We start from the raw sequence: 10,222 nt of genomic DNA, 5'->3' as shown, positions 1-10,222 counted from the left end.
GTGGCGAACCTTTTACAAATGAAGGGCCAGATTCCATTCCAGGCAACCTTTCAGGGACCACATGCTCATGGTAAGCAGGTCCAGAGGTAAAAAGCGGGCAGGACAATGAAATTATTTTTCCCTTTGTACAGTAGGCTAGTTTTTACGCAGACTGCTTTTTTGCAACCATCTCTATCCTTCACCCAGGCAAACAAGAACGATTATCAGCATTCAAGAGCCCATTATAGCAGGTGGGGGAAACAGTCAAGGAAGCTGATGAGGGGTTTGGCCTGAGGAAATCCCAGGGTCCAAATAGATAGAGCTGGAGGGATGTATTTGATCCCTCCAGGCCTGAGTTTCCTCACCCCTGGACTTGGGGAATATGGGGGCAGGGGGGAATATCTTGGAGAAGTCTGACAGGCAGACTTTGAATATAAAGCAATCAGCATGTTTGTTATGAATTTTCCTGTGATCAATTACTGAATACTGTTATGAATGAAGATGAAAGAGATTGCCTTTGGAGACAGGCAGCACAAAGGCCCCCAGGCTACAGAAGATCCCTGAGTGCCCAGGGGATCTTCATCAGTTCCCTAGATAGCAAACATTACTTAGACTGGTCTAAGTTTGCCTCTGTGTTTGACTGACTACAAGTGGATTGAAGAGCACATCAAGGTTTTGCACACTGGTTTCTTAAAATTTAAGTAAGCAGACCTATGATTTATTCATTTGCTTCGGGGGGGGGGAGTTAAATTTGAATGCATGTTTGGATCCCGTTGTTATCAATTAAAAATTGGCTCTTATTTATTTATTACTGATAAAAACGGGATCCAAACAACATTAAAATAAACAATTTTAATGACAAAAAGTTTAGGAAGACCAATACCAAGGGCAGCTCATGGCTGTTAATGTGCAAATCGGCCACATATAAATTCATATAAAATTCCTTAATTTCACATATGCACTCATGGGGGGCGGCCACCGAGACCACATAACACTGGTCTTGAGAGACCTACATTGGCTCCCAGTACGTTTCCGAGCACAATTCAAAGTGTTGGTGTTCACCTTTAAAGCGATAAACAGCCTCGGCCCAGTATATCTGAAGGAGCATCTCCACCCACATCATTCAGCCTGGACACTGAGGTCCAGCGCCGAGGGCCTTCTGGCTGTTCCCTCATTGTGAGAAGCAAAACTACAGGGAACCAGGCAGAGGGCCTTCTCGGGAGTGGCGCCCGCCCTGTGGAACGCCCTCCCATCAGATGTCAAAGAGATAAACAACTACCTGACATTCAGAAGACATCTTAAGGCAGCACTGTTCAGGGAAGTTTTTAATGTGTGACATCTTAGTGTATTTTTTGTCTTTGTGGGAGCCGCCCAGAGTGGCTGGAGAAACCCAACCAGATGGGCGGGGTACAAATAAATTATTATTATTATTATTATTATTATTATTATTATTATTATTATTATTATTATTTTATAATCATCATGGGGTTTGAACTGGCAGTGTCTGATTAAACAGGAGTGAGTAACTGGATCTGGCCAGTGGATCTGGCCAGGTTTGGCACCCTCCTGTCAGCCATCTGATATCACAATGACACCAGGTGACTTTTTATATCCCTGAAGGCAACATACCCGAAATTCAGTACATTACAGAAAATGGCTACTCTGGCTGGAGCTGATGGAAGTTACAGACTAAAACATCTGGTTGGTGAAAGCTGTCCTAAGCGTTTAGCCAGCACTAAGCAAGCAGTTGAATGGGAAGTTCAGTGTCCACAAACAGGTACAGATTTTTTTTTTCCCTCAGGGTTCTCTGGGCATTTTCTGCCCATCCTGCTTGAACACGCATGCAGACAACAACCCATTTTATGTACGTAAGGCACATCATGGACTTCAACTGTGTGGTGTTTGGAAAACCTATGAAATAATCTAAAAATGTCCAGAAAAAGCTCTCCTTTGCCATGTTCAAACTTGTTTCAGACCATTGCCTTTAGTGCAGATTAGTTATCTTGTTAGGCTATCTAGTGTTTGCTCATAATCAAAAGACGGGACATCTTTTATGTTGATTTGCTGCTCAAGTCTGAGAATGTGCCCTGCACTTTTAACTATCCCAGAAATCAATAAGTCATTGAAATGATGATTGCTTTAAGGGCTGTTTGGAGTCCTGAAACAGGTTTTACATTGCTTCTGTTATTGCTTCCTGAATAAGACTCCCATCTTACACCCCTAAAACTATTAGGTCTTCAGACCTCCTGAACAGCCTCTGAATGACAATAACAGGGCTTTTCTTTCAAAATAAGAGACTATAAAAAGACCCGAGAAATTTTCTTTGAAAGTATTTTCTAGATTCCATGTCCTTCCCCTCTCCCTTATGTGAAGCTATTAAAACTTGAGTACATAAGAAGTAAATAGATTTGCGTGGACAGGCAGCGCCCCCCCCCACCCCGTCATGTGGAATAACGACTCAAGACAACGTGCTATGGGATTAAATTGGCCACAACTTTATTAAATTTCAGATGTGGGTAGACCTTGGCTCAGGCATTGGGCGTTATCCCTCCCCAGTCCCCAGCTGGGGACCTAGGGAACATCAGGGGTATCCAGTGTGGGGGGGGATGGGCCGGCTCTGGAGAACATATGTTCAAGCAGAGATAGCTGCCCCCATTATGCCGCCATCGCAGGGAGAGAGCAATGATGACCTCTCGGCGTATGGTCAAAGCCTCCCCTCAGAAACCCCTTTAACAGGGAACCCTGGTATCGCCGCTGCAAAGAGGAAGATGGACTAAAGTATTCTACCCAAGGCCTGATACCGCCCAAGTTGTGACATTTTGCTACAGGAAAGGCAAAACCTGCCAATGCAGGGGAATTCCTTTCCGGCCCTTCAACAGTGACCTTGACATAGCAGCGCCCGCATACCTGTGAAGAAAAGTTAACCTGCAAAATAAGACTTAACTGAGGGTGGGTAGGGTGGGAGAAGTTCTGGATCCAAGTGAGGATTCCCAGGTAAGAACCTCCCTCTATTGTGTGGGGAGGTAGTCCCTCCCCTACCTGGCCTGGTCTCCTTGGCAACACTTCCCCCAGATGGGATTGGACAACTGACTGAAGTAGGTGGAGACCTCCAGCTATCCTACCTGGGGGAAGGCAAAGCCAAGCCTGTGCTGATGGAGCCGCTCCAGATCCAGGGGCTGCGCGCGTCCACGCAAAGGGCGCCCCCGTTTTATGCGGTCATTGCAGATAAATTTAGGCTGACCAACTTACTTAATTCTAATTTCAAGGCAGAAAAGTGGGCGGTTTCTTGCACAGAGGGCCCAGAAAATGGTTCAAAGGCACACACCAGATGAAGCTAAGTAGATTGTGGTCGTGTAAACAGGCCAGATATGAGAAATATGCAAAAATTGTTCTTGGAAGAACAATATTGTCTAATAAATAAAAACAAACTTCCAAAGTTCAGAGTGCAAGTCCCATTTCTTCTGTAGCCAAACAGAACCACCCAGGCTGAAGAAGGAGATATTAGCAGGCTTGGGGGAAAACCTAAGATTTGTGGAAGGATAAACATTTTTATGGGGGAAGCCCAAAAGCAAGATCTGAGGGCCACGACACTCTTTCCCACTTGTAGTTACCAGAAACTGGCAATCAGAGGCAAACTGCCTCCGACAATTGAGACAGAACAGAGTCATCATGACTAGTAGCAACTGACAGCCCTCTAATAATTTCTCTAGTCTTCTTTGAAAGTTATCCAAGTCCATGGCCATCACTACCTCTTGTGGTACGGTAGAAGGATCTGACCATGCCAGTTCTCTGTTCCTCATTTTACCAATACTAAATTCAGGTCATATATACTTATTTCTTAAATTTTCTGTTTTACAATTTCAAATACTCATTTTACAATCCTTAAGATATCAATAACTTCCCTTCTTCTCTTTACATAGTTCATTTTGCATATCATAAATCCCTGCATATTTTACAAAAACTATACCATTCAGTATTCCATTATCGCCTCCATCAAAACTTATTTACACTGTTGAATTTATCTAAATGCTGCCAATGTTTTCAGCGGTACATAATTTCCCCCCATATATTCACTAAACATTTTCCAATTTTCTCTAAATGTATGTTCCTCTTGTTCTCTTATTCTATATGTTAAGTCTGCAAGCTGTGCATATTCTGTCAGCTTAAGTTGCCATTCCTCTTGGGTTGGGATCTCACTCATTTTCCATTTGGGGGCTAACTAAACATTGGCCGCAGTAGTAGCATGCATAAATAACCCTTTCTTTTCTTTTTTTGAAACCTGGGAATTTCAGTCTGAATTATCCCCAACAAAAAGGACTCTGGTTTTTTTGGAAAAGTACTTTTAAACATTTTCTTTTCAATTCATAATGGATTATTTCCCAATACTCTTTTACCCTTTTACAAGTCCACCACACGTGAAAGAACTTTCCCTCGACTTCTTTGCATCTCCAGCACTTATCTGATTCATCTTATACATCTTACTCAGAGTTGAATACCATCTTAAATTCAGGTCATATTTTTAAAGCAACTTGCTAAATATATAAATTAAATTCTTCAGCACTTTGGTGCGAATTTCTCCTAATAAACACATTTCTGTATGTAATTTGGATTAATGTGCACATTTCTGCAAACAGTTTCATCTAAAATATGCACATTTGTATGTTATTTTCACTAGCATATAATTCTTATGCACGCTTTTATGGGATGTATACAATTTGTCAAACTTGGTTTCATCAGACAACTGCATCACAAAATTGGGATTTGTGTTACTTTTGAAGGATGGCTGCGTTTAGGTTCTTACATCATGTCAGAAATTTGGTAGACTTGCCTTTTAAATGCACATCAAAACATATTTCTCCCCCAACACTACTTGTGGAATTGAATTCAATAGTTTAACTGTGTGGGATAAGGAATTTGCCAACGACAACAAAATCCACTATAATCCTGTAATTTAAATGTTCCAAAGAGTTGTCCTAGGAAGCTTTATTTGGTAGGAAAATATTTGTGAGTAAGCATAAAAATAATACATCCCTTAGACCCTATAGATTGGATATTGATAACAGCTGGTTAAACGCTTCAGCTGTTACAGAGCACAAAAATAGCATCAGGAAGAAAAATCCAATCTACGTTGTCAAAACCCCACCCCCCAACCCCAATTTCAAACACAGTTTAAAAGGGTATTTCATCAGTGGCTTTCATAATGCATGATAAGCACGGGAAATCTTCTTTCACCTTGAAAGATGCAAGGCTTCATCTCCCAGGGAAAGAGGGAAAGAAAAAAGCAGAGCCTCTTCCTAAGGCTACATTGTTCTCCTGCCTAAGGACAGAAATGATTTTTTATCATTCTACAATAGATGTGTGTAGTTAGATCAAAGATTGGAGCGGCTGAGCTCTTCCCCCGCGAATGCTTTGCAGTTCAGAGTCTCAGCCTGGGGCCAGCGCCACGTGGTTTCCTTTGCTCTTTCGAGAGGCAAGGAGATTTCTGAAAAGATTCCAAACAAACATAAAACATGCAAGTGCAAAAACAAAACAAAAAAAACCCTCAGTGTTGCTGCTGTTTCCTTATCAACTTTGTATAGTTAAATTGCAGAGGTATTCAAACAGTTCTGCTGGCGGCGGACGGGGGCTCTGTTGTTTGCCATATATTATACCACAAACTTTCCTTTTAAAAGCATCACTCCCCCATCAGCACACGACTGTGATATCGTCTAATCTGCTCTGTAGTGTTACAAGGCAAAGTTGGTTCCCACGCTACCTTTCTTTCTTTTGTTTCCAGCATTTTGTATTACTAAACCACAGAGCCTAGGACTTGCCGATCAGAAGGTTGGCGGTTCAAATCCCCACGACAGGGTGAGCTCCTGTTGCTCGGTCCCTGCTCCTGCCAACCTAGCAGTTCGAAAGCACCTCAAAGTGCAAGCAGATAAATAGGTACCACTCCGGCTGGAAGGTAAACGGCGTTTCTGTGCACTGCCCTGGTTCGCCACATGACCCGGAAGATGTACACCGGCTCTCTCGGCCAATAAAGCGAGATGAGCGCCACAACCCCAGAGTCGGTCATAACTTGACCTAATGGTCAGGGGTCTCTTTACCTTTTAAGAGGAATGAAACAAGGTGAGAATGGCCACTTAGCTTTCAGCCGTTGGTGCTGGCTCCCTGGGGCACCTGAGCACCCACAAAATTTCCCACGACAGGATTGGGCATTGACAAATTTCAGCGCCAGGGCCATGCACGCTGCATGGCACCCATGGCCCCAGGAACCCACAGTCAGGGCCAAGCTGACACTCCTGCTTGCAGCTCTGGGCAGGTGGTGGTTGTGGCCTGGTGTGGGCTCTGGCACACATCTGGTTTTGATGCAGTGAGGACGCCACTTCCTCTTCTACTGGCCATACTGACTGCTGGCGTTCCTCTGTGACTTTAGCCAGCTTGGGGACATGACCTGAGGAGTGGACCAGAGGGAAGACTTCACCTCTATGTATATTATATCACGGGGCAATGCTCTGCAAAGATATGCGTATTAGGCAGAATCACATACAGTGGTACCTTGGGTTAAGAACTTAATTCGTTCTGGAGGTCCTGAACGAGGTTCTTAACCTGAAACTGTTCTTAACCTATTCTTAACACTTTAGCTAATTTGTGCCACTGCTACATGATTTCTGTTCTCATCCTGAAGCAAAGTTCTTAACCAGAGGTACTATTTCTGGGTTAGCGGAGTCTATAACCTGAAGCATCTGTAACCCAAGGTACCACTGTACATGTGTATATTAGGTTAATTCTTAACATGTGTATATTAGGTTAATTCTTCACAAGGACTTTTTTCAATAAGAAAATGTGCAAACTGATGTGGAAGTGATGAGAACCGAATTTAAGGTTGGAAAAATGTTTAAACCAAGAGTACCCAAAATTGACAGTTTCGCCTGTTTCTGCCTTCTTTAGATTGCCCACCAAAAAGATGATGGTGCCTCAGGAAGAAAATAAATCTGAAAGGGTCCCCTGGGTAAAAATAGATGAAGTTGGGACCCCAAATCTTTTACATGTGGTAGACACCTCACTCTGCCTAATGGTACTTCTCCTACCTGAGCAGTTATCTTTCCACAAGGGCCGACATAAATGCCCAAATCCAGCATTGCATGAGCTCTGCGAGTGCAGCTTTCTCTCGATTGAAGTGCAGTGTGTTTGAGGACTGGGAAATTTGCAGGAAAACCAAAATGCTTGTTTACAAACCTATTGTACTACCAATCTTACTGTATGCTTGTGAAACATGGATCACTTATAAACACCATCTCCAACTCCTTGAAAAATTCCATCAACAGTGTCTCTGAAAAATTTTACACATCACTTGGGAAGACAGGCAAACTAATGCCAGTGTACTAGAAGAAGCAAAGATCACCAGTGTCAGAGCAATGGTTCTTCAACATCAACTTTGTTGGACTGGTCATGTTGTGTGGATGCCTGATTATCGTCTTCCAATGAAACTACTCTTTTCCTAGCTTAAAAATGGAAAGTGTAATGTTGGTGGTCAACAAAAGAGGTTTAAAGACTCTCTGAAGGCAAATCTTTAAAAAGGTAGTATAAACACCAACAACTGGGAAACACTGGGCTGCGAGCAGTCCAATTGGAGAACAGCCTTTACCAAAGGTGTCACGGGCTTTGAAGACACTCAAACAGGTGAAACATGCTAAAATGAAGGCATGCTTGGCAAACCCTCACCAGGATCAACTCCCGCCTGGAAACCTATGTCCCCACTGTGGAAGCCCATGTGGATCCAGAATTGGCCTCCACAATCACTTACGGACTCACTGTTATAACCGTGTATATGGAAGACAATCTTAGAGAGCCAGTGTGGTATAGTGGTTAAGAGCAGTAGTCTCGTAATCTGGGGAACCGGGTTCGCGTCTCCGCTCCTCCACATGCAGCTACTGGGTGACCTTGGGCTAGTCACACGTCTTTGAAGTCTCTCAGCCCCACTCACCTCACAGAGCGTTTGTTGTGGGGGAGGAAGAGAAAGGAGAATGTTAGCCGCTTTGAGACTCCTGAAGGGGAGTGAAAGGCAGGATATCAAATCCAAACTCCTCCTCCTCCTCCCCTTCTTCTTCTTCTTCTTCTTCTTCTTCTTCTTCTTCTTCCTTGGCTGCGAGTGATCGTCAAAGAAGAAGACTGTCAGCCATGGATACATATTGTCGTTAAAGACAGAGACCTGAACAAAAGTAGAATGCTGCCATTAAAATGTGGGTGCTATTTCCAGGTTTATTTCCATGAGAAATGGGAGTTGAGATACCTCCAGCACCAAAAACATCCTTCTTCACACTAGTGTTATCATGAAAGATTCAGGAACATTCAGAAGTTCCTTTTCTCAGAGATAGCAGGATTCTTTATTCTTTTTGCACTGCAGAATAGAAAACGGTTGCGTTCTCCACAACTTTGGCGTCTCTAAACAGGAGGAGCTGCCATAGTAGTCTCCTTGCATCTTCACGGTGGACAGAAATAACCCTTGGATCATCCAAGACATCTTGGGAACATTAAAGAGAATCCATTCATCGTAGCATAAATTATACAATATATGTGAAATTATGCAATCATAACCACACCGTCTCCCAAGGCCTATAAACAAGCCTGAGTTGCACACCATCCAGAATCTATTCTCATGGAATTTGGAACAGAGAGAGCTGCAAGCACTGATTTCTAAAAAGCCGTCAGGCTCTATCTATGTTTTAGCATCCTTCCTGCTTTATTTTCCCACTACGAATAATGCAATTAGATTTGGCAGCACCCATCCAGTATCTGTGCGACATTAATAATATACAATCCCTATACTAAAACAAAGCTATGAAATATCACTCTTGTGTAGCCATTCAGCATCTCTTCCCTCCCACACACAACCATATATAGTGAAAGAATTTCAGATTGCTTCATATCATCTCTAGCATCCTTATCACTCACTACCAATACATAGATGGGAGGTACTTAGTAAGTTATAGCCATACCAAACTGTGTCTCTCAAACCAATGGTCAGAACTTTCTGTTAAGGACCTCTTCTAAGGTCTTGTCCATACATGGATTTCATTTGAGGTTTGTTCTGTGACAAAGATCACCCACCCACCCTCCTTTTAGTTCATTTCTATGTTTTTGACCTTGCTATGGACCTGTGGTTGGTCGCCTTGGTTGTCCAAGGGGCCTGGTAGGAATGTTTATCCAACTGGCAAAATGGCACCGGCCACTTGGTTTTTCGCCTACCTCATAGCAAATCATCACAACTTTTTGGTATTGGCGGTTAGGCATTGGAATATGTTTGTGTATTGGAGGGCAGGGTGTGGCCATCGCCTACCCTCCACTTTTGGGTATTCCGTTAAAGGAATCTGGCGGTCGTGGGTCCTGTCCGACGCCCTTGCTAGTGGCTAGGGCCATGGCACGACCCCCGGTGACAACAGGGGGAGCTTCCAGTTGTATTTGCATCAACAAACTCCTCCTACTGGTGGTTAACCCTTGATAGACTCACTTCTCCCTGAGGGGGTGGAGTCACGCTCTGTTATTTTATCCAATGCCTAAGCCATTATCACTCACATGCTGTTATCAATAAAGTTGTGGCCTTTTTTAGCCCATTAACCTAATATACTGTGTCCTTGTGCCTTTCTTATCCTCAAGCGGGCGGCAGGTCCTTGACTCACAACTCAATGACCTGAATGAGTTTTATTCTGATCTCTGGGTAGAGCTAGGCAAACCCTTTCACATCTGATTTGCTAGTGTGGTAAACCTGAATAATATCCAGACTAACATATCAGATATCGACTGTTATTTGTTAATATATATATATATATATATATATATATATATATATATTAAATTTTCTGTTTTACAATTTAAAATACTCATTTTACATCCTTAAGATATCAATGAGTTCTCTTCTGTTTCCATGGTTCATTTTACATATGTAACATCCCTGCATATTTTACAAAAACTATACCACGCAGTATACCATTATTGCATCCATCACAACTTATTTACACTGTTGAATTTATCTTAATGCTGCCAACTTTTTCAGCTGTACACAATTATTTCCCTTATATTCAATAAACATTTTCCAATCTTCTCTAAACGTATGTTCTTCTTGTTCTCTTATTCTATATGGTAAGTCTGCAAATTGTGCATATTCTATCAACTTAAGTTGCCAATCTTCTTTGGTTGGGACCTCACTAGTTTTCCATTTTGGGGCTAACAAAACACGGGCTGCAGTAGTAGCATATATAAA

The 10,222-nt window shown here is 42.6% G+C and overlaps 1 long non-coding RNA gene across 7 annotated transcripts in view; it reads right to left on the bottom strand.

Annotated features, from left to right (window-relative positions):
* Positions 1-8,205: 8,205 nt before the first annotated feature.
* Positions 8,206-10,222, bottom strand: part of LOC309348123 — a 60,981-nt gene continuing 58,964 nt past the window's right edge. For all 7 annotated transcript variants that reach the window (XR_014159188.1, XR_014159189.1, XR_014159190.1 and 4 more), the window contains one exon: positions 8,206-8,485. This is a non-coding gene — a long non-coding RNA (uncharacterized lncRNA). The remainder of the gene's footprint in view (positions 8,486-10,222) is intronic.

Source organism: Podarcis erhardii, assembly GCF_964252035.2.
Source record: "Podarcis erhardii genome assembly, chromosome: 8".
Lineage (NCBI taxonomy): Eukaryota > Metazoa > Chordata > Lepidosauria > Squamata > Lacertidae > Podarcis > Podarcis erhardii.
The sequence above is the reverse complement of the archived record's forward strand: the minus strand, read 5'-3'. Positions and strand labels throughout refer to the sequence as shown.